General features: G+C 41.7%; 1 long non-coding RNA gene across 1 annotated transcript; it reads right to left on the bottom strand.

Annotated features, from left to right (window-relative positions):
- On the bottom strand, positions 1-25440 carry LOC147579451 (uncharacterized). Its single transcript, XR_015253172.1, has 3 exons — positions 25300-25440; positions 24736-24922; positions 1-110 (listed from the first exon to the last, which is right to left on the bottom strand). It is a non-coding gene; the product is annotated as an uncharacterized LOC147579451 (long non-coding RNA).

Below are 25440 nucleotides of genomic sequence, written 5' to 3'. Positions count from 1 at the left end.
GCTGCAGTTTCCAGTTCCTCGGTTAGAGCGCTGCATTTGTTGGCCACGGGGTTTGGATCACAGAAGGGCACATTATACCATCAGATGCAATGAGACTCAAGTCTAAGACTCTGTGAATCTGTTGAGAAGAGAAAATAACTGTGTCCTGCTGGGATTGTCACCCAGACACAGGAAGCTTGGATATGCTACTAACCATCTCGCTGCCATGAAGGAACCATTGCCTCGTGCTGAAGAATGTACGACCAAGAGTTGGAAAGGGGAACCTTGTGACAATATCTGAACTCCTAGATCCATATGAGCCTGAGGCTACAACTGCCTTTAGGCTTTTCAAGCATTTGAGCCTGTGTATTTTTTTACTTGCTTAAGCCCACTTTAGTTATTGACCATTTATAGTCAAAGAAGTCATTTATTTCTTTATTCCTTCGTTTATTCAACCCACATTGATTGAGTCCCCCTACGCACCAGGCACTATGGGGCTGGGAACATACCAGCATATACGGCAAATGAGTTCCCTACTTTTATGGGGCTTATCTTCCAATGGAAAAGGTCAGGTCATCAACATGTTAAATAAATAAAGGCTTTCGTTTCAGATACTGTTAAGTACAATGAGGAAATGAAGCAAGGAGTGATGGACGGTGGTTATCTGGATAAGGTGATTAGGAGAAACCTCTGTGACAAGGGATGAGAATGAGGAGAAGGAGCCAGATACAGAAAAGCTCTAGAGAAAGTGTATTCCCTATAGAGAAACCAGCAAGAATAAAGCCTAAAGGCAGGAATAAGCTCAGTATTTTTAAGGAACGGTAGGAAACCTAGTGCAGTGAAAACACGATGGATAAGAAAGAGGATGAGACAAGGTGAGATTGGAGGGGTAGACGGGAGACTAAGCAGGCCATCAGAGAGTTTGGATATTTTTTCCTAAGTATGTTGGGATGTCACTAGGGAATTTTTTCTTTTTCTTCTTTTTCTTTTTTTTCTTTTTTTTCTTTTTTTTGCAGAAGAAATGACACGAGAGATAGAGAGAGATAGAGATGAGACAGAGACAGAGACAGAGATAGAGATATAAAGTTCTAACAGAGTAGATCTTAAAAGTTTTCATCACAAGAAAAAAATCGTAACTAGGGGTGGTGATGGATGTTAGCTAGACGTAGTGTGGTGATCATTTCCCAATATGTACAGATATTGACTCATTATGTTCTATACCTGAAAGTAATGCCATGTTCTATGTCTATATATATTCTGTGGCTGCTATGAAAGGAGGAAGAATGGGAGCAGGGACTGCTGTATTCTGAGACTGTTGTAGCAGTCCAGGTCAGAGATGAAAGGGGGCTTTGGACCAGCATGTGAAGTGATGTTTAACGGTGGGCAGTGGTTGGATTTGGGATGCATTTTAAAAACAGAAAAAATCAGGGCGCCTGGGTGGCTCAGTTCTTTGAGCATCCAACTTCAGCTCAGGTCATGATCTCACGGTTTGTGGGTTCGAGCCCCATGCCGAGCTCTGTGCTGACAACGCAGAGCCTGGAGTCTGCTTCAGATTCTGTGTGTGTGTGTGTGTGTCTCTCTCTCTGCTCCTCCCCCATTCATGCTCTGTCTCTCAAAAATAAATAAACAGTAAAACAATTTAAAAAAAAAACAGAAAAAATAAAAACCAGTACTTACTGATGGGTTGTGTCATGGAGGGGAAAGCCAGAGAGGAATGCACTGTGATTTTTAGGTTGTGGTAGAAATAGCGATTTGTGCCACCAGCTGAGGAAGGGATGAATATAAAAGCAGTGGATTTGGGGAAGGAGCTAAGAACTGAGTGTGTAATTTTGGTTTGTTAAGGTTGAAATCTCTATGAAATATCCAAGTGGCTATAAGTGTAAGCATTTGAACACTCTAGACAGAAGTATGGCAAAGACATCAATGTGGGAATCAACAGCGAACATGTGGTACTCAAAGCCACAAATGTGATCGAGAAGAGGGTTGAAAAGTGAGCTCTGGGCACGCCAGGACCTTCCACATTTAGGGACCAAAAAGAGGAAGAGGTGCAAGTAAAGGTAACTAAAGAGTAATGGCGGGTGATGTGGGAACAAGACGAAAAGAATATTGTGTCCCAGATGCCAAGAAGAGAAAAGGACTCAACGAGAGATGGTCAAATGTAGAACAACAATAATAATAACAGTAATAATACTGAGATGAAGACAGAGGATTGCCCGATGGATTTGGAAAAATGGAGTCTCCAGGGACTTTGGCACAAGTGGTTTCAGCAGTGCAGGGTGGGGGGGGGGGGTAGTGGGGAGGGGAAGGGGGGAGGAGAGGACAAAAGAGAAATGGCAAGCCAGGAGATAGAAACAATGAGACGAGGCAAGTTTTTCAAGGAGCTATAAAGAGGTGTTTTGTTTAACTGCGAGATTGTGCCAAATGTTGCAAGGACTCTGGAATCCACATGGTCATAAAATTTTGGAAAGAAAAGAGAGATTTGTAGAAAATGGAAGAATATTTTAGGAGAGCAAATTTTACTAAAAACAGGCTGCAGAAGTTTCCTATTAGTCTGTAGGAAAGTATTCAAATGACATTCCAGAGCTGTAGCTAACAGACACCCAGAGCAAACCTCATTCTTAATGATAAAATAGAAATATTAAAATAAGGATCAAATCAAGAATGCCAAGTAACACTACTGTTATTCCACATTGTGCAAGAATCCTAACCAATGCAGTAGATGCAAAACATGCAATGGGATGTAATTTTTGAAAAGAGGGGAGACTTTCAATGTTTGCATGCTTTAAAATCAGTAGTGTGGGGCGCCTGGGTGGCTCAGTCGGTTGAGCATCCGACTTCAGCTCAGGTCACGATCTCACGGTTCGTGAGTTCGAGCCCCGCGTCAGGCTCTGGGCTGATGGCTCAGAGCCTGGAGCCTGCTTCCGATTCTGTGTCTCCCTCTCTCTCTGCCCCTCCCCCATTCATGCTCTGTCTCTCTCTGTCTCAAAAATAAATCAACATTAAAAAAAATTAAAAAAAAATAAATAAAATCAGTAGTGTGATGATACTTGTGAGTGTAGTTTCCAACATGAATGTTGGTTGTTGATATTTTTGTTTACATTAATGAGGAAAACAAAAGTGAAACAATTTGTCCTAACTATACCTGTGGGTCCATGATGTGAGCTACTTTGTGACAAAATGGAAAAATAATTTTCAAATATTGCCAATTTTTTGTGCAATTCACAATGTATGACATGATGCATGGTTTTTTTAAAATATTTATTCATTTTTGAGAGACAGAGCATGAATGGGGGAGGGCAGAGAGAGGGAGACACAGAATCCAAAGTAGGGTCCAGGCTCTGAGCTGTCAGCACAGAGCCCGACGTGGGGCTCGAACCCATGAACCATGAGATCATGACCTGAGCCAACACTGGATGCTCAACCAACTGAGCCACCCAGGTGCCCCAGACATGATGCATGTTTGAGTTTAATCTCCATTATTAACATTTTTCTCTGTTACTTTAAGTCCAGACAATTAACAAAACAATAAGTCAGGACCTGCCTTGAGGTGTTTGCTGATTTTCATGATGTAAATATTCTCATCATGATTGATTTCAAGCTACCAACATGAACTCACTCAACGTGAAGTTGGAGAAGATACACAGTAGAGTACTATTATAAAGAATTTCCACTGCGCAGAAATATTGGAAATGAATAACTTTAAGAGTAGAAATAAGTAAAAATAATTAGGACACAATAGGTACTGAGCTTCTATCTTTGTTTTTAATAAAATCTATTTCATTATAAAGTTATACAATTTAATCTTTAATAATGGCTATGTTTAACAATCAGCTGACGAAATTCCTGACTACGTAAAAAATTGACTCTCATGAGCTGGCATAAACAGCATTCGTACATCATATACTTGTGTACCTATAAAAGCAAAGAAAATCAAATGAAAACCTAATGGAACCAAAGAAGAATCAGTTAGGTTGGTTAGATACAAGACCAACAAATGTAGAGTAAAAACCGTTGATTCACAGTGGCAACAAGCACAATAAAATAATTAAGAAAAGGCCTAATACATAATGAGCAAGTCACCTATTAAGAGACATGTAAAGCTTTATGGATTCACACTTTAAAAGACATAAATAAATGAAGAGATATAGCTTGTTTCTACATAGACACAGTTAATGTTGTAAAGATGTAAGCTGTCTCCCAAAGTCCACTAATACAGTCTCAGCCAAAATTCAAACAGGATTTTATACAGAAATTGGCAAGTGGATTCTGAAGTTTGTTGGAAGAGAACGTGCCCATGAATGAATTGTTTAAAAAAAAACAAAAAAAAACAAAAAAAAACTTGGTCTCCTAGATATAAAAAGATTCTCTAAAACATTGGTAATTAAAATAGTGAGATTCTGGCGTAAGAGTTAACAAACATATGGAGGAAACTGAGGAAAGAATTCCAAACGTTTCATTTGTAAGAAAGTGTTGTACTCGCCGAGAAAGGAGGCAGTTCAAATCAATGGGAAAGGATGTAGTGCGAATTATTTATCCTACAATTTACCAAAAAGTTGTAAAACTTCCCATTTCACACCAGACAAAAAAAATTAATTCCAAACGCCTAAAAGTCATCAGTATTAAAGAAGGAAATAACTTTAAAGGAATACAGGGTGTTATATTTATAATCTTAGCATGGTGAAATATTTCCTTAGCAAGACACACAAACCAGAAGGGATAAAGAAAAAATTGACAGATTTTTAAAAACTAATAATTTTTGTATAACAAGAAACCCATCATTCGAGACCAAAAATAAGTTACAGACCGAGAACAAATATCCACCACCATATAGCAAAGGATATATACGAACAATATAACAAGAGGTCCTGGTGATAAACAATAGTAGACTTTAACACACCATTTATATCAACAGATAGATCATCTAGGAAGAAAATCCAGAAGGAAAAAGTGTCTTTGAATGACACATGAGACCTGGACATGACAGATATATAGGGAACATCCCATTCAAAAACCACAGAATACACATTCTTTTCAAGTGCACATGGAACATTCTTCAGAATAGATAACATGGTTAGGCCACAAAACAAGTCTCAATAAATTTAAGAAGACTAAAATCATACTATGCATCTTTTCTGACCACAGTGGTATTGAAACTAGAGGTCAATCACAAAAGAAAAACTGGAGAAAGAAACCTAAACAACTAAAAAAACTAAACAACAATGGGTCAAAGAGGAAATCAAAGAAGAAATTGAAAAATACATGGAGATCAATGAAAATGAGATCACAGCAGGTGAAAATGTTTGAGATGCAGTGAAAGCAGTTCTAAGAGGGAAATATATAGCAATCCAGGCTTACCTCAAGAAACAAGAAAAGGCTCAAATAAACAATCTAAACTTACATCTAAAGGAACTAGAAAAAGTAGGACAAACAAAGCCCAGAGTGAATAGAAGGAAGGAAATAATAAAGATCAGAACAGAAATAAATGACATAAAAGCTAAAAAAGAAAATAGAAAAGATCAATGAAATCAAGAGCTGGTTCTTTGAAAAGAGACAAAATTGATAAACCCTTAGCCAGAGTCATCAAGAAAAAGAGAGAAAGGACTAAAATAAATAAAATCAGAAATGAAAGAGAAGTAACAACTGACACCATAGAAATACAAAGAATTATAAGAGAATACTACAAAACAGTTATATGCCAACAAATTGGACACCCTAGAAGAAATTGATAAATTTCTAAGAACATACAATTTTCCAAAATGATCTAGGAAAAAATAGAAAATCTGAATAGACCAATTACTAGTAAAAAAAAATGAATCAATAATTTTAAAAAACTACCAAAATTAAAAATCCAGGACCAGATGATTCACAGGTGAATTCTATCAAACATTTAAAAAGGAGTTAATACCAATTCTCCTCAAACTATTACCAAAAAAAGAAGAGAAATGAAATTTTCTAAATATATTCTACGAGGCCAACATTACCCTGATACCAAAACCAGACAAAGACACTACAAAAAAAGTAAACTCCAAGCCAATATCCCTGATGAACATAGATTCAGAAATCTTCAACAAAATATAGCAAACCACATTCAACAATATATTCAACATACACCACAATCAAGTGGGATTTATGTTGGGAATGCAAGGATAATTCAAAATTTGCAAATCAATCAACATGATATACCACATCAAAAATGAAAGATATAGCACAAAAACAGACACTCAGATCAATAGAACAGAATCAAGAACCCATAAATGGACCCACAAACATATGGCCAACTAATCTTTGACAAAGCAGGAAAGAATATCCAATGGAATAAAGACAGTCTTTTCAGCAAATGGTGCTGGGAAAACTGGACAGTGATATGCAGAAGAATGAACCTGGACCACTTTCTTACACCATACACAAAAATCAACGCAAAATGGATGAAAGACCTAAATGTAAGACAGGAAGCCATCAAAATCCTAGAGGAGAAAACAGGCAAAAACCTCTTTGACCTTGGCCACAGCAACTTCGTACTCAACACGTCTCCAGAGGCAAGGGAAACAAAAGCAAAAATGAGCTATTGGAACCTCATCAAGATAAAAAAATTTCTGCACAGCGAAAGAAACAATCAGCAAAACTAAAAGGCAACTGACAGAATGGAAGAAGATATTTGCAAACGACGTATCAGATAAACGGTTAGTTTCCAAAATCTATAAGGAACTTATCAAACTCAACACCCAAAAAACAAATAATCCAGTAAAGAACTGGGCAAAAGACATAAATAGATACTTCTCCAAAGAAGGCATCCAGATGGCCAACCAACACATGAAAAAATGCTCAACATCACCCATCATTAGGGAAATACAAATCAAAACCACAATGAGATATCCTCTCACACCTGTCAGGCAACAACAGATGATGGTGAGGATGCGAAAAAAAAGATCTCTTTTGCACTGCTGATGGCAATGTAAATTGGTGCAACCACTCTGGAAAACAGTATGGAGGTTTCTCAAAAAATTAAAACTAGAACTACCCTAAAACCCAGCAATTGCTCTACTAGGTATTTATCCAAGGGATGCAGGTGTGCTGTTTCAAAGGGGCACAGGCACCCCAATGTTTATAGCAGAACTATTGACAATAGCCAAAGTATGGAAAGAGCCCAAATGTCCATTGATGGATGAATGGATAAAGAAGATGTGGTATATATACATACAATGGGGTATTACTCCACAATCAAAAAGAATGAAATCTTGCCATTTGCAACTACGTGGATGGAACTGGAGGGTATTATGCTAAGTGAAATTAGTCAGAGAAAGACAAATATCATATGACTTCACTCATATGAGGACTTTAAGACACAAAACAGAGGAATATAAGGAAAGGGAAGCAAAAATAATACAAAAAAACAAGAAGGGAGACAAAACATAAGAGACTCTTAAATATAGAGAACAAACTGAGGGTTGCTGGAGGCTGCTGTGGATGGGCAAATGAGCTAAATGGGTAAGGGGCACTAAGGAAGACAGTTGTTGGGACGAGCACTGGGCATTACACATAGGAGAGAATCACTGGAATCTACCCCTGAAATCATTATTGCACTATATGCTAAGTGGATGCAAATTTAAAAATAATTAATTAAACAAGAGACAAAAAAATGAAAGTTAAAAATCATATGATCATCTCAATAGATGCAGAAAAGGTTTGGCAAAATACCACATCCATTCATGATAAAACCTCTCAATAAGGTGGGTTTAGAGGGAACATACCTCAACGTAATAAAAGCCATATATGAAAAACCCACAGCTAACGTCATACATAATTGTGAAAACCTGGGAACTTTTCCTCTAAGATCAGGAACAAGACAAGGATGTGCACTCTCACCACTTTTATTCAACATAGTAGTGGAAGTCCTAGCCACAGCAATCAGACAAGAAAAAGAAATAAGAGGATCTGTATTAGTAAAGGAGCTCAACTGTCACTATTTACACATGATACTATACATAGAAAACCCTAAAGACTCCACCAAAAAAACTGTTACAACTAATAAATGAATTCAGCAAATTTGCAGGATGCAAAAGTAATACCTACAAATTGGTAATGTTTCTTTATGCCAATAAAGGAGTAACAGAGAAATTAAGAAAACCGTCCCACTTACAGTTGCACTAAAGAGAAGAAAATATATCTAGGAATAGACTTAAACAACAAGGTGAAAGACCTGTACTCTAAAAGCTATAAAACACTAATGAAAGAAATCAAAGACGACACAAATGGAAAAATGTACCATGTTCATGGATTGGAAGAATTACCATTGTCAAGATGTCCACCCTACCCAAAGCAATCTACAGATTCAATGCAATTTCTATCCAAATACCAACAGCATTTGGTTCAAAAAGATATAAACACCCCTATGTTTCCTGCAGCATTATTTATAATAGCCAAGATATGGAAGCAACCAGAATGTCCATCAATACAAGAATAGACAAGAAAAATGATATATAAAATATCCCTATAGTGGAATATTAGATAACCACAAAAAAGGATACGCTCTTCCCATTGGTGACAACATGGATGGACATAGAGGGTTTCGTGCCAGTGCTAAGTGAGATAAGTCCGACAGGGAAAGACAGACGCCATATGATTTCACTCATAAGTGGAATCTAGAAAAATGAAACAAATGAATAAATAAGCAAAAAGCAAAATCAGACCTATACATACAGAGAAAAAAACTGATGGTTGTTTGGGGATGATGGGCAAAATGGGCAAAGGGAGTGGGAGATATAGATTTCCAGTTAGGGAATGAATAAGTCACAGCAAGAGAAGGCACAGCATAGGGAATATAGTCAATGATATTGTGATAGGGTTGTATGGTGACAGATGGTACCTATACCTGTGAGCACAGCATCATGCACAGAAATGTTGACTTGCTACGTTGTACACCTGAAACTAATGTAACATTGTGTGTCAGCTACACTCAAATTAAAAAAAAAATTAAAACAATATATCAAGAGGTCCTATAAATCAGAGAAAGATAATACCTCAAGTAAAAGAAAACTGTAACCCATCTGCCTCACAGAAATACCATGAGAGCTACAGATAGGATTTAAATTTTTTTAGCAGCCGTATTAAATTATTTAAAGCAGCATGTCTATATTATTATTTGAACACATAATCAACGTAAAAAATGTTAATGAGATATTCTACATTGTTTTTCTTAGACCAAGTCTTTGAAATCTCTCGCGTACTTTATACTAACGGCGTATCTCAGTTGAGGCAATTTGGCTAGTGGCTATCACATCTGACTGCTGGTTAAAGTGAGTTGTTGGCCCAGATGAGCAGACTATTGCCTCAGATATACCAATGTGCAGAAATTTCCTAAAGCAACAGTGAAGTTACTAAATGGCTATAGTCTTTCCCTCGAGCAAAGTTTGCTAGGAGCAACGACTAGGCCATGCTTAGTTGGGCATTTCCGCACCCAGTCTTTGTTTTCAAATTCTTATTTTGTAACTCAGTAGTTGACATGGGTGGTCACAGTTCTTAGTCCTAGTAGCTATACGATCCATGTAGGTGGTGGCAGTTCTCAATGGTGAGTAGGGGTCTAGAAGGAATCTGGTTCCATTAAAACTTAACCACTCAGGAGCGCCTGGGTGGCTTGGTCAGTTGAGTGTCTGACTTCAGCTCAGGTCATGATCCCACAGTTCATGGGTTCAAACCCTGCGTCGGGCTCTGTGCTGACAGCTCAGAGCCTGGAGCCTCTTCAGATACTGTGTCTCTTTCTCTCTATGCCCCTCCCCCACTCATGCTCTGTCTCTGTCCCTCAAAAAAATGAATAAACATTAAAAAAAATTTTTTTTTAAACGTAACCACTCAGCAAGCTCTGGGCTTCCCCAGATTTCTTTCTTTCTTTCTTTCTTTCTTTCTTTCTTTCTTTCTTTCTTTCTTTCTTTCTTTCTTTCTCTTTCTTTCTTTCTTTCTTTCTTTTTCTTTCTTTCTTTCTTTCTTTCTTTCTTTCTTTCTTTCTTTCTTTCTTTCTTTCTTTCTTTCTTTCTTTAATGTTTATTTATTTTTGACGCAGGGCATTGGGAGAGAGGCAGAGAGAATGGGAGACAGAGAATCCCAAGCAGGCTCCTCTCTGTCAGTGCAAAGCCCAAGGTGGGGCTTGAACCCACGAACCCTGAGATCATGACCTGAGCCGAAGTCAGATGCTCAACCAGCTGAGTCATCCAGGCATCCCCAGATTTCTTAATATGTGAAAAAAAAATAATTTAAGCCAATTAATTAAGTTTGCATTACAGGCAGCAAAATTCAGTTTCTTTCTTTCTTTTTTTAAGTTTATTTATTTATTTTGAGAGAGAGACGGTGTAAGCAGGGGAGGAGCAGAGAGATCGGAAGATAGAGAATCCCAAGCAGGCTCTGTGCTGTCAGCACAAAACCTGACTTTTGAACTCATAAACCATGAAATTATGATGTGAGCTAAAATCAAGAGTCAGATGCTTAACTGACTGAACCAACCAAGTGCCCCAGCAAAGTTCAATTTCTCGTTGATACATCTTGAGAAGGAGGAATTGTCATGTATTAAGAAGTCCCAAAGCTCTTAAGGAATTCTCCTGAAAGAGGGAACTGACCAAGGGCCAAGGATGAAAGGCCTTCTCAGCCATGCTAAGGAGATTGGGTTTTATCTGGGGTGCGATGGGGAGACTCTTAAGAATTCATTAATAAGTGACATGAGCTGATTTGTGGCTTGGAAAACTCTGGTGGCATTTTGGAGTAGAGATCAGAGAGGGACAAGACTGGAGTCAGGAAGACCCGCTGGTGCAGCAACCGAAAATAAATGGCAAGGATCTGAGCTGTGGTGATGAATGTAACGGGCCCTTCATTCATTCCTCCATTCCGTAAGTACATAGTGAATGCCTATCATTTGCCAGGCACTGTGGAATGCATTGGAGATTCCGTGGAAACAGCTTGTGGGCTTACAATCTAACACATATCACAGTCCTGCTATCCATCAAATGCTTTTTGTTCATGATCTCAATTACTCTTCACAAAAACGCCGTGTGTGTGTGTGTGTGTGTGTGTGTGTGTGTGTGTGTGTGTGAGACAGAGAGAGAGAGAGAGAGAGAGAAGAGGAGAGGTGGGGCACTATTATTATCTCTCTTTACAGATGCAAAACCTGAGGACATTAGAGAAGTATCTGAATGGATGGACATTAAGGAGGTCGACCAATGCAATCTCTTCCAACATAGAATGTTGTCGACCTAGGCCAGAGGGCTTTAGGACATGGGTGGTTTCTCAGCCCGGCGTCCATTTTCAACCAGCTGGCCAGTTGGCTCGCGCCCCCCCCCCCCCGGTAGCTTCATTTCCAAACCCCCGGTCCCAGGTCAATTCACCCCAGCCTTTGTCCTCAAACAAGCGATTTTTATTTTTAAATGTTTACTGATATCTGAGAGGGAGAGCACAAGCAGAGGAGAGGCAGAGAAAGAGAGAGACAGAGGATCTGACAGGGCTCGGCGCTGACAGCAGAAAGCTCGACGTGGGGCTCGAACTCACGGAACCACAAGATCGTGACCTGAGCCAAAATCAAGAGTCGGGCGCTTACCCGACAGAACCACCCAGGCGCCCCTGACACGAGCAGTTTTGTATGAAGTTAATTAATACTTGTTGGTCTCAGAATGCATATTTATGGGGCCATTTAAAAAAAATATCCACAGTCTCTACATACTCAGGTAAGGCCTACCAGATGAATAGCAGCATATCCTAACTCTCTCTATCCCAGTTCTTCTACAAATAGACATTCTTCACCCTGTATCTGTCCATTCCTACTCAACTGAGGCAACTCTGCAGTATCATTTTAACTCCCTAGCTCTGGAATCTCCAGCAACCACCTCACATCTACCTAATGAGAGACCTCGGTTTTGTCCTCGGCCTGCCCCCTGGCACTGTGACAGATTTCCACCAGTGGTCTTTCTCTTCTCTGTCAGAGATTCCTTAAGCAGGGGCGCCTGGGTGGCTCAGTTGGTTGAGTGTCCGACTTCCGCTCAGGTCAAGATCTCGCGGTTCATGAGTTCGAGCTGGTGGAGTCTGTTTCCAATCCTCTGTCCTCCTCTCTCTCTGCCCCTCCCCCACTCATTCTCGCTCTCTTTCTTTGTCTCTCTTTCTCTCTGTCTCTCTCAAAGATAAACAAAAAAAATGCACTTAAAAAAAAAACAGAAAAGAAATTCCTTAAGTAATGACCGAGTCCCTAAATTCTGCTTTCATGCCTGGCACCATGGGTCCTCATGATACTGCCTCATGCTGAGATCTCATGATGAGGATTTCTACAGCTGACCTCTTGGGAGCTCATTAGAAACAACAAACTGTCCTTTGAATAGTTCCATGGTTTGTCCCACTTTCCGGCTTTTTTTTTTTTTTAAACATCTGTTGAATTCCTTTTATCCATTTGGAACCATAATGGAAGCAACAGACACCAGACCAGTGCTATTTCCTGTAACCCTTTTGACTCCCTCGTCTGCTCGATCTTCGTTCCTCCCTGTGTCATTTCCTCCATGACTGGCCCCTTTTCCGGCACCTTCCCTCCCCATCACAATCCCGTGCCTGCATTCCCACACTTCACCCATGGCTCCCCTCCCCAAGTTTCCAGATCTTTCTCTTCCAGTCTCATCGCCAGTTCCTCTGTCACTTGCCTCCCTCTGGTCCTCAGTCCTCTCAGAACAGATGTCAGCTCTCTTTCACATCACCCCTTCCTTTTCCAAAACAGGTGGCATAAATATCTTTTATAAAGATAGAATCGAATACAGAAGTACAATAGAATATATTATATATTATGTATATATGTATATATAAAATATAATATAGTTTATATATAGACTATGAAAGATGTGGTCACTGATTATAACATGACATCATATTACCTCTTACATAAACAATATATATCATTTTTTGCTGTTATTCATGAGTTTACATAATTTAACACAGGAAAATACTCAGAGACATATATGTCTTCTATTATTATAATAAATTAGACTACCACCTGGACACCTATTTTTCAATCATTACATCTATAATTCCAATTTACTCTTGCCTTCCAAAGTCATGAAATGGATATTAGTCTCCACCTACCTACCTTGCTGGTGATTGGGAGAGTCAAAGTGTCAAAAGAGTTGGGCTCTTTATTTATTTTATGTATTTTTTTTTGTATTTATTTTTTAATGCTTATCTTTGAGAAAGACAGAGCACAGCAGGAGAGGGGCAGAGAGAGGCAGACACAGAATCCAAAGCAGGCTCCAGGCTCTGAGCTGTGAGCACAGAGCCTGACGCAGGGCTTGAACGCACGGACTGCGAGATCATGACCTGAGCCGAAGTTGGATGCTCAACCAACTGAGCCACCCAGGCGCCCCTATTTATTTATTTCTTAAGTAAGCTCGATGCCTATCTTGGGGCTTGAGCTGACAGCCCTTTGATCAAGAGTTGCATGCTCTAGGGGTGCCTGGGTGACTCAGTCAATTAAGCGCCCCACTCCTGATTTCAGCTCAGGTCATGATGTCATGGTTTGTGAGTCTGAGACCTGAGTCTAACCCCACGTCGGCCTCCATGCTGTCAGCACTGAGCCTGCTGGGGACTCTCTCTCTCTCTCTCTCTCTCTCTCTCTGCTCTTCTCCCACTCATGCTCACTCTCTCTCAACATAAATAAACTTAAAAAAAAAAAAAAAAAGAGCTGCATGCTGTACCAAGTGAGTCAGCCAGACACCCCCTAAAAGCCCTTTAAAAACAACCAAAGTGGGGGCGCCTGGGTGGCGCAGTCGGTTAAGTGTCCGACTTCAGCCAGGTCACGATCTCACGGTCCGTGAGTTCGAGCCCCACGTCAGGCTCTGGGCTGATGGCTCGGAGCCTGGAGCCTGTTTCCGATTCTGTGTCTCCCTCTCTCTCTGCCCCTCCCCCGTTCATGCTCTGTCTCTGTCTGTCCCATAAATAAATAAAAACGTTGAAAAAAAATTAAAAAAAAAAAAAAAAAAAAAAACAACCAAAGTGTAGAGCCATGACGCAACACTGTGTAACCTCTCTCTTCTGTCACGTGACACAGCTTGTATCCCCACAACATGTCCCTAAATACCAGTGGAATTATTCCCACCTTATAGAGAAGAAAGCAGGCAGGTATTATCCACAATCATATGTCAGACCAATTATATAACAGGAAAAACAACTATTTTCAGTTGCTCCCGGTTTAAAACTTCTTTTTTTTTTAAATGTTTATTTTATTTTTGAGAGAGGGAGTGTGTGTGAGAGCTGGGGAGGGGCAGAGAGAGAGGGAGACAGAGGATCCGAAGCAGGCTCTGTGCTAACAGCAGAGAACCCCGTGTGGGGCTCGAACTCACCAACCATAAGATCACGAGTTGAGCTGAAGTCAGACGCTTAACTGACCGAGCCACCCCGGCACCCTGGCCTATAAACTTCTAATGTGGAAACATGTGGATCTGTGACTCATACATCCATGGGAAATGCATGTGGTCTCATTTTTCTCAAATCAACTCCTTCTGGGGCAGCATAAACAGTACCCTTTTAAACTATCAGCAGCTGGAGAAAATACCTATGTACGCACAAATTAAATAATATAGAGCAGTGACCACATCGAAGGAGGATTTTGTGGCATATCCTTGTTGGATATCCTCGTATAGCATTGTCGGCTGCCAGGATGCAAATATCCTCCCGCTGCTCTTCATTCTGAGTAATCAGGGATCTGTCATTACGGGACATCCATTCTTACGAAGCATAAAAGCACTCACTGAAATATTAACACCCACTAATATTACACACGTAAGCATCTGTTGAGTAGTACGTGAAATGGAACACTTCTCTGAATACACACATTGAAAATGTAAGAAAAATTAAGGATATTTTACATCTTTGAATCCCAGACTAAAAATGTGGTTCGTGGATACACTCAATCATCAGTGTTTCGGTGAAGCAGTGAGAAGACCATTTCCTCTAGTCAAAAAGAACAGGCAATACTTACACCATTTTGTATTTTGCAGTATTTTTCTTTCCAGAATGACAAAGGTTGCTTTACCTCCCCCACCGAAAAACTCCATTAATATTTTTGAAACCTTTTGTAGAGAGATTAGTAAATGTTAATTAGATTATTTAAAAACAAGTCCCAATAAATTCAGACATCAATCTGTTTTAATAAAAACTTCTCTAATAATGACTGACTGATCTCCACTAATCGTTCGTCCAATAACTTAGTTGATGATACTATTTAAAAGTCCTCTGTTTTCTTGTTAAAGTAAAAATAAAATCCAGCAAACTCAAGAATAAAAACAGCCCAATCTGACACACAGATCAGTAGAACCAAATAGATTCTAGAAAGAAAGACACACATATAGGGTCAACTGATTTTCAATAAAGTACAAAGGCAAGTTAGGGCAAAAAGGATTTTTTTCTAGCCAAAGGTACAGAAAAAATTGGATAACTGAAGGCAAAAAAAAAAAAAAAAAAAAGCTTTAATTCAAACCTCATGCCATACCCCAAAATTCCCTCAAAATAGATCATTTACCTAAATATGAAACAGAACTTCAAAAAAAAAAAAAAAAACTTGTAGAAGAAAATTTTCATGACCCTGGGTTGGGCAAAGATTTCTTAGATAAGATCTAAAAGAGAAAAAATTAATAAATTGGACTTCATGAAAATTAGGCACTTCTGCTCTTTGAAAGCCATTGTTGCAATAGCATAGAAACAAAACAGACTGGAAAAAAACCTTTGCACGTGACGTATCTGATAAAGGTCTCATATCCAGAAAATATAAGGAACTCTCAAGACTCAATAATAAGAAAATAATCAATCCAATTTTTAAAACAGGCAAAGGAAGGGCACCTGGGTGGCTCAGTGGTTAAGTATCCGACTCTTGATATCAGCGACTCTTGATATTTTGCAGTCAGGGCATCGAGCCCCATGGTGGGGACTGCTGGGGGCTGTCTCTCTCCCTCTCTCTCTCTGCCCCTCCCCCCCAATAAATAAATAAACATTAAAAGATAAAAATAAAAATGGGCAAAAGAGTTGAACAGACACTTCACCAAAAAAAATATATTTATATATATGAATGGCAAACAGGCCCATGGAAGACATTGCAATCCTGAGTCACTGGTAAAATGGAAATTAAAACCACAATGCCATACTACTACCTGCTTGTGTGAGGGGCTAAAATTAACGATACTGATCATGCCAAGCACTGGCGAGGATGTGGAGTAACTCACACACTGCTAGTGAGAACGCAAAGTGATATCACTGCTTCGGAAAAATTCACATACGAAATGTTTCTAGCGGCTTGACGGGTCACAGGCCTCAAGTGGCAACAGCTCAAATGTCCGGCAACGGGTGGCTAGGTAAATTGTGGCTTATCTGTACAGAAGAACAGTACTCAGCATTTAAAAGGAATGAAGTGTTGATACAGATAACAACATGGAGGGATCTCAAAATAATTATGCTGAAAGAAGCCAGACAAAAAAAAAAAAAAAAAAACCCAGAGCACTTTTTAAATGTCATGTCATCTAATCCACCTAGGAAAAAAATGTCTGCTGTTGAACCGTATATTTACAATTCGTTTCATGTTCTCAGTGAAAGCTTGTACGCTGATGATTTATTTGACTAAATTATTTTGTTCGTATGTAGCAAAAGATGTCTTGTATCAGGATAAATCATTCTGATGCTGACATATTACTGTACTCCTTTATTCTCTCTCCCTCTTGTGTTCTTGAATTCTAGAATGCCATCGGCATCTATTTATTTTATTCCATTGTATTCATTCAAAACGTACGAAGGTCCCGTTATACTCCAGATACATGTAGTGCCTGAGAATACAAAGATGAGTCCGACCATGACTGGAAGGACTTATTGCCAACATTATGTTGTGTAAATATCTGCTAATTGCAAACAATACTTTATTTAGGGATTACCTTTGGAAGATGATACCACATATTATCTAATTTTTGTATTTTTCTTAGTCCACAGACATTCCTATGAGGATGAGGAATGTATCAGACGCTCTACTGTGGGCAAAAGGGCAGCTACAAAAGGGAGAATTAGCTACAGAAGGCAGCTAACCTGGCCCACCAGAATGCTGATATGCGCCAGGACTCCCAGTCAGCCTAGGCAGTCACACTGGGTCCCACACTGATGGGGCCCAGCCTCGGCCGCTTGAGTCAGTGGGGAACAGTGGTGGCCCCTCCCTGTATCAGTTAGGGTTCTCCAGAGAAATAGAACCAATAGGATATAGACTCAGATGATATAATACATAAGTTCGATTATATCCTAGATCATGTATATGGAGCGATTTGTTATAGGAATGGGCTCGTGTAATTGTTAGAGGCCAAGAAGTCCCATCACCTGTGTCTGCAGCCCAGAGGATCACTCACACATCAGTGTGAGTCTGAAGGCCTGAGAGCCAGTGAGTGCCCATGTTCAAGGTTAGGGGAGGGTGAGGTCCCACCTTCAATAGAGAGAGCAAGTTCACCCTTGTTCCACCTTTTTCTTCCCCTCAAGGAATTGGACGATGCCCACCCACACTGGGAAGGACCACCTGCTTTACCCAGCTGGTCAATTCAAACGTTAATCTCTTCTGGAAAAGCCCTCACAGACACACCGAGAAATCACGCTTCGCCAGCTGTCTGGGCATCCCTGAGCTCCGTCAAGTTGACACGTGAAATGAACCATCACGCCGTCCGAGGCAGTGACCCAGGGGGTCCAGGTAAATAAGACGTGGACAAAGGGGTACTCAGAGGCTGTTGTGGAAGATGGGAAACTTCACACTCAGGACCAGTTTCCTGTGGGCAGAAGAGGGGGCCGTCCCAGAATCCATGTAAGAGGGCATCGCAACACAATTAACAAAACAGTCTCGAAGAAGAATGAAACAAAATGTGCCTTGAACTACTGACGTTATCAGATAATACAATAAGAAATGAACAATTAGCCACGTTAATGATCATAACCAAGAAACCTTTCCTAATACAAAGGTTTCTGTGATGATTTATCATACCAATTATTTTGAAAAACTTACATAAAACTACTGAAAAAAAAAAACGAAAAGTAAAGTAACACCTAAATCCACTTGCAAGTATGAACGTATCATGTATCTCAGCCTTGATTTACAAATAATAAGGAAATATTTGGAAACAAAAATTCTTCTTTTTCATGTTTATTCATTTTCAGAGACAGAGAGAGAAAGAGAGAGCGCGAGTGGGGGAGAGGTGGAGAGACAGGGAGAGAGAATCCCACGCAGGCTCCTCGCTGCTGGTGCAGAGCCTGACGTGGGGCTCAAACCCACGAACTGTGAGATCATGACCTGAGTCGAAGTTGGGTGCTTCACCAACCTACCCAAAATTCTTAAATTATGTTTTTAGTAAATAATACAACAGCACAATTTTTTCAAAAATTCCTAATACAGGAGTGGGGACATTAAAAGAAGTTTTCTCTTAAGCTTTCCCTTGGGTCCCCGTAAATGTTTAGAAAGACTGTTGCCGAACCAACATCTTGCTGTGAACCAAACCATCTTCTCATCTTGTTCCAGTCTCAGGTGGTGGGACATGAAATCCAGAAATTTCTCTCCCCTACTGCCTGCTGTGGGGGAGAGAAATTATGGAGGAAGGAGAAGAAGCTAAGAAAGAAACTAAGGGCGGACACTTGGGTGGCTCAGTCGGTTAAGCGGCTGACTTCAGCTCAGGTCACGATCTCGTGGTTTGTGGGTTCGAGCCCCGCATCAGGCTCTGACCTGACAGCTTGGAGCCTGGAGCCTGCTTCGGATTCTGTGTCTCCTTCTCTGCCCCTCCCCAACTTATGCTCTTTCTCTCTCCCTCTCAAAAAAAAAAAATTTTTTTTTTAATAAAAAGAAAAAAAAAGAAAGACACCAAGGGAAAGGAATAAGGAAGAACACGAAGCTAGGAGCTGGTGGAGGAATAAAATGAGGTTGAGAAAAATAGGAGAAAAGGAAAAAAAATCGGAAGAAAGAGAAAATGCTAACAGAAAAGTGTAGGAAGGAGACTGAAAACCCAGCTGCCCCTGCAGAAAGAATGTTTGCATGTGATTCGCTTCTCCCTCTACAGACTGGGGCATAGAATCCAGCGGTTTTCAAGTTTCGCTTTCATGGTTACTGTTCCGAAAGCTAGAAATTCTTATCATTTTCCTTTACTTCCCTCTCAGACTCTTCTCACCCACCCGCGACATTAACCTTGAACTGGGGAGAGCAGAAAAATGGTAACAAGGGAAAGAAGCAGATGGGCATCTGGAAATCTGTAGCTAGTCACTACTGGTCCCTAAGTTCGTACAGAGCACACTACAAGAACATTCTCCTGGAAAACATGAGCCTGATGGAAACCCTCTTGTGAGGTAAGCAGCTGAGACAACCGCCAATTTCAAGTAACAGACAAATGGACGCAGACCGGTGGCCTCCTGGCTTTCTGGGCGGCCGAAACCTATCTGCTCTCAACAGGGGTTTTCCTTTGGAGAGTCCGACTTCTTGCCAAAGCCATCTTTCAGCCAAAAATCATTTTCCTCTAGTTTACAGGAAAAAGAGGAAGACAGAATCCCACCCATCCTTTTCTGAGCTGATTATTTTCCATTTGGAATTAATGAGCTTTCCACAGCGAGGTCAAGTTGCTTTGTTCAGATCACGAAATCCGTACTTTTGCTTCACACGAGACAATTCAAACTGATGGGGATCTCAGCCCGTTAGGGGCAAAGTCCTTTGAGTGGCCAAAAAGAAGAATGCTACTGTTTTGATGAGATAAAAGTTAGATTCAGTGTTCTCTCCAAATTTATCTGCCTCCCACTGACAAAGGAATTCACAATGAAAAGTTTGATATTCGCAGAGTATTTAAAATACAAATCTACATTTTCAACATCTTCCTGTGGCGGGCCAGCATTTCAGAATATGCACTGGGGGCCCCTGGGTGGCTCAGTCAGTTAAGCGTCTGACTTCGGCTCATGATCTCACGGTTTGTGAGTTCGAGCCCCGCGTCAGGCTCTGTGCTGACAGCTCAGAGTCTGGAGCCTGCTTCGGATTCTGTGTCTCCTTCTCGTTCTGTCCCTCCCCCACTTGGGCTCTGTCTCTCTCTATCAAAAATAAATAAATGTAAAAAAAAAAAAATTTAAAAAAAAAGAATATCCACTGAAAAACATTAGAGAAAAGAGCGGTGATTCTGGACCAGGTACCCATCCCCATCCCATACTACACACAATTCGAACTTGCCAGACAAAGCCACGCCTCCCTGGGATATGGCAACAAGGGGACCCCACTGAGTGGGGACGTGTGGGCCTGTGCACCGGGTCACCACTGAAGACTCCCACCTTCCAAGGAATAACTGACACACAAAATAGAGAAAGAGAGAGACTGAGGGGTGTAAAGTTTCTCTCTAGAGCTCCCGCCGTCTGGGAGTCCTGAAAGTCACAGGGTGAAAAAGCGGACATAGAAGTTATTCCTAGGCACAAAGAGAAACTATGCCCAGTTAGGAGAATCAGAAAATGGTCTAATCAGAAAATGATCTGTCTCCTCAGGCGCATATTTAATGAGAGTACCCCAACCGTGGGAACTACAATGATTTTAGCTTCTTTGGAAAAGAAGGGAGACGGTGAGCTTATGCACTCTGCCCACCCGAAGAGATCCCCAGACCCATGCCAAAGGATAGGAAGATGGTAACAGAGGGTTTGGAGACAGGAAGCGTGCCTGCAAAGGAAAACCCACGGCAGGGTCGAGAACAGGGCAGCTCTTTCCCCAAAACGAACTTGGGGTCTTGCAATAAAAATTTCGAGATGACTCTTCAAATGATTACTGTAAAGCATAAGCATTTTTCACGGGGAAGCATGGGTCCACAATCTGAAGAATTTGTCATTTGTAGGTGAAGATAAACGGGGCAGGAAGTGGACACGGCACAGGGATCAAGTTTAAGCAATTTTCATTTTGTTGTGTGTCTGTTTATTTCCTAGAAGATGATGACTCCACTAATAAGGGGACCAGAACAAATCCTGAGGCAATGCACTGGTCACCCTCACCTTCACCTCCATGCAGGGCCGCAGAGCACAGTCACACGTGAAAAAACCACTATGAAACACCCACACGTCCTATTGCAGAAGGCAAGGTTACACGAGGAAAAATTTCATTCATTCAGCAAATATTTATTAAACACCTACTGTGTGCACCCGCTGAGGGTGCAACAGCAAACAATGTTCTTGTGTTTATGGACCTTCGTTCTAGTGGAGGAGACAAACAGTAAACCAATAATAAACAAGACAGTGTTCGATGGGGGGAAATCATATACATGAAATCAAGCAGAATAAGGGAATTAAGTATAAGGGTGATGCTATTAAATAGAACGGTCAGTGAAGGAAGGACTCTCTGAATAAATGCCTTTCCAGGAGAGACCTAAATGAAATCAGGAAGGGAGACATGTGCTGGGTAAAGGAAACAGTGCGTGCAAAGGACCTGAGGCATTAGGTATGTATGCTTGAGGCAAAGAGCAATATGCAATATGCAATATGCCATGTGTGCTACAGGCAAGAAGGCAAGTGCTGGAGTGGAGTCAGTGAGGGTGAGTTTACCTCGTCTGAAATCCTTCTTTTAACATTTATTTATTTTTGAGACAGAGAAAGACAGAGCATGAATGGGGGGAGGGCCAGAGAGAGAGGGAGACACAGAATCTGAAGCAGGCTCCAGGCTCTGAGCTGTCGGCACAGAGCCTGATGCGGGGCTCGAACTCATGGACCGTGAGATCGTGACCTGAGCGAAGTCGGACGCTCAACCGACTGAGCCACCCAGGCGCCCCTGAAATCCTTCTTTTAGAGTGAAGCAATTGAATGGCAAAAAGGCTAATTACCCAATTAATTGTAGCTTCTGTCCAAAAGGATTACTGGTAACAAACCTAGAGAGCTCAAGTGACTCATGTGAGTTCACCTCATTGATCCTTGACAGAATCGGGGTAAGTCTTCTAGGTCTGCTGCTAGTCTATCCAGTACCTTTGAGCAAATCAGAAGGGGTGTCTCTTCCTCTCAGAAAATGCCACTTCACGCCTGTGTGCACTTCTCGGCAGTCGGGGCCTGGCCTGGAGCTCCACTCTCACCTCCTCAGTCAGGCACCCCCTGGGCTGGGCCCAACCCGCAGAGCAATACGCAGTGGCTCAGAATCAACAGCTTCCTCCCTGTACCGTGATGCCTCCCCAACAAACGGTCAGATAATTCCCAAGACGTTGGTTTTGTGTTTGAAATCTTAGCTAATTCTGATCATACAGCTCATTTTGCAATAGTTGTGCAGCCGCGTTCCTTTGAATCCCTTGGTCTATGTTGGAAATGGTTGACTAACGGAAAAGATGAGTCTGCTTGACCACAGAGGGAGAATGAGATGTGTATCAGTTTCCTGTGGCTGCTATAACAAACTAACACAAACGCAGTGGCTGGAAACAGCGTAAATTTACTATCTCCCATTTCTGGAGGTCAGAAGTCCTCAACTCAAGGTGTCAGCAGGGTTACATTTCCTCTGGAGGCTGTGGTGGCTAATCCATTTCCTTGCCTTTTCCAGCCTATAGCGGCCATCTGCATTCCTTGGTATATAGCTCTACCCCCCTCCCCGGCCCCCACCCCCTCACCCCCTCATCCCTCACCCCCTCGCCCCCGTCTTCAAAGGCAGTAGCATAGCATCTTCAAATTCCTCTCTCTCTCTCTCTCCTCCCCACCCCTCACCTCAGCATCCATTGTCACCTCTCCCCTTCTGACTCTGACCCTCCTGTCTCCCTCTTAGGACACTTGTGAATACACTGGGACTGCCTGGATAATCCAGGATAATCTCCCCACCTCAAGACGCTAAATTTAACCACTTCTGCAAAATTCCTTTGTCATGTTAAGTGCCATGGTGGCTTCCAGGGATTAGGATATGGACGTGTTTGTGGGCCTAATTCCATCTACCATGAGATACAATAAGAAAATTCACTCACTGAAAGGTCCCTTGCCCCTCACTGTTCCTAGACTTAAAATTTCTTTCTTTTAAATTTTTTTAGTCTTTATTTGTTTCTGAGCAAGACAGACAGACAGAGCATGAGCAGGGGTGGGGCAGAGAGAGAGGGAGACACAGAATCCAAAGCAGGCTCCAGGCTCTGAGCTGTCAGCACAGAGCCCGACGCGGGGCTCGAACTCGCAAACTGTGAGATCGTGATCTGAGCCGAAGTCGGACGCCCAGCCAACTGAGCCACCTGGGCGCCCTTAAATTTTCTTTTAGAGGCTCATTCTTCACCCCTTGAAGGCTTTCTGAGCTTGTAAGTCTTCGCGGTAAAATATAAACACTCCCTGGGAGATAATACACGCTGAGCCTTATCTGTAGAGATTTCACCAGGAGGATGAAGACCCCGGGAAAGAATTTAACAACATGAGGAGGGGTGCTTGTGAACCGTGAGCACAAAACCATTATTTCCCAGTTGTTGCCAAAAGCTAACTTACCCTCTTAAAAAGAGCGCGCGGTTAGGAATCTCAAAGTCTAGCCTTCCGTTGTTAACCACAACTTGTCCTTGAGGTGTCTGTGTCTCATTTTCCTCATTGTGAACGACGAATAAGAGTGTCCTACCCAAACATAGTATGTGGAAGACATTTAAACACCTGCACGTGGAAGTCCGTGGACACATGTAACAGATGGGGTGAGCGAACATTCCTTTCGTGATAAAAGCTTTGACAGGCACTCTCCCCAAGGGCTCACAACTGCTCTTTGAGGCAGGTGCCGTCATTACCCCCATTTAATAGGTGAGGAGAGGGGCGCCTGGGTGGCGCAGTCGGTTGGCGTCCGACTTCAGCCAGGTCACGATCTCGCGGTCCGTGAGTTCGAGCCCCGCGTGGGGCTCTGGGCTGATGGCTCGGAGCCTGGAGCCTGTTTCCGATTCTGTGTCTCCCTCTCTCTCTGCCCCTCCCCCGTTCATGCTCTGTCTCTCTCTGTCACAAAAATAAATAAACGTTGAAAAAAAAAAAAATTTAATAGGTGAGGAGACTGAGGCTTGGGTCAAATAACCCGACAAAGCTCACACAGTGAGGAAGCGGCAGAGCTGTGACGTGAACTTAATTCTAGGCTCTCGGCCTTTTATCACGATAGATTATTCTGCCTGTAAAACATCTGTGGGAAAACTGCGACCCAGCCCAGCATACAGCGTCGGGCATGGCATTTGGGCGAGATCATAGAAAGGAGGCAGAAAAGATAGAGCCAAACTGTCTTTAAAATTACAAGGAGTGGGGCGCCTGGGCGGCTCAGTCGGTTAAGCATCAGACTTCGCCTGGGTCATGATCTCAAGGTTCATGGGTTCGAGCCCCGCGTCAGGCCCTGTGCTGACAGCTCAGAGCCTGGAGCCTGCCTCGGATTCTGTGTCTCCCTCTCTTTCTCTCTGCTCCTCCCCCGCTCACACTCTGTCTCTCTCTCAAAAATAAATAAACATTAAAAAAAGCTTTTTAAAAATTACAAGAAGCAGTCATTTCAAGGCAAGTGAGCTTTGCAAAGGGAATAATTTGTAGTTTGGGGGTCATGTGCCATTTTAACATTCGGGCATCTGGGACGCAAATCGGCCGAGGCCTGCCTCTAACCCTCCACAGCTCCCTGCCCAACCTCCACACTCTGGGGAGACCACAGCCACGGCTACTTTCAGGAACCACATATTCTTTTGTTTTCAAATTATTAAACACTCAAAATGTTAGAAAAGAAGAATCAAATCCTGAAGATATCAGAAGGAAGAAAGTAATATGATTTATGAATGAACAAATTAGAAACCCGGACATAACTTACATTAACAAATACATTCCAATGGGGCTCCTTTAATAAGAACACTCCTCATCAAAATAGATGAATCCTGACATTTTCATCAAGAACAATACAAATGAGGGGGCGCCCGGCTGGCTCAGTCGGTAGAGCATCTGATACTTGATCCCAGGGTTGTGAGTTCAAGCCCCACATTGGGCATGAAGCCCACTCTAAGAAAAAGAAAAACACAATGAAAGAAAAATAAGAAGAAGAAAAAAAAATAAGAAAAACTATGAACAGATTAAAAAAAATTTTTTTTCCACGTTTTTATTTATTTTTGGGACAGAGAGAGACAGAGCATGAACGGGGGAGGGGCAGAGAGAGAGGGAGACACAGAATCGGAAACAGGCTCCAGGCTCCGAGCCATCAGCCCAGAGCCCCACGCGGGGCTCGAACTCACGGACCGCGAGATCGTGACCTGGCTGAAGTCGGACGCTTAACCGACTGCGCCACCCAGGCGCCCCTGAACAGATTAAATGAGACCATTATAAACAATGTCATAAATATCTTAATCTGAAGAAAGGTAAATTCAAAAAAACTGATACCAGAAGAGATGCAAAACAGGAATAGACTGAGTAGGAATGTATTTCCCTGGCCGGGGTCCCATTTAATCTTCCCATGAGCATTCGAGAACGCTGCTCCCATCTCTGCAGGCTGAACTCCTGCCCTTCCCTTCCTCCTTTCTT

This window comes from Puma concolor, chromosome B4, assembly GCF_028749965.1.
Source record: "Puma concolor isolate L17-30 chromosome B4, mPumCon1.1.hap2, whole genome shotgun sequence".
Taxonomy (NCBI): Eukaryota; Metazoa; Chordata; class Mammalia; order Carnivora; family Felidae; genus Puma; species Puma concolor.
The sequence above is the reverse complement of the archived record's forward strand: the minus strand, read 5'-3'. Positions and strand labels throughout refer to the sequence as shown.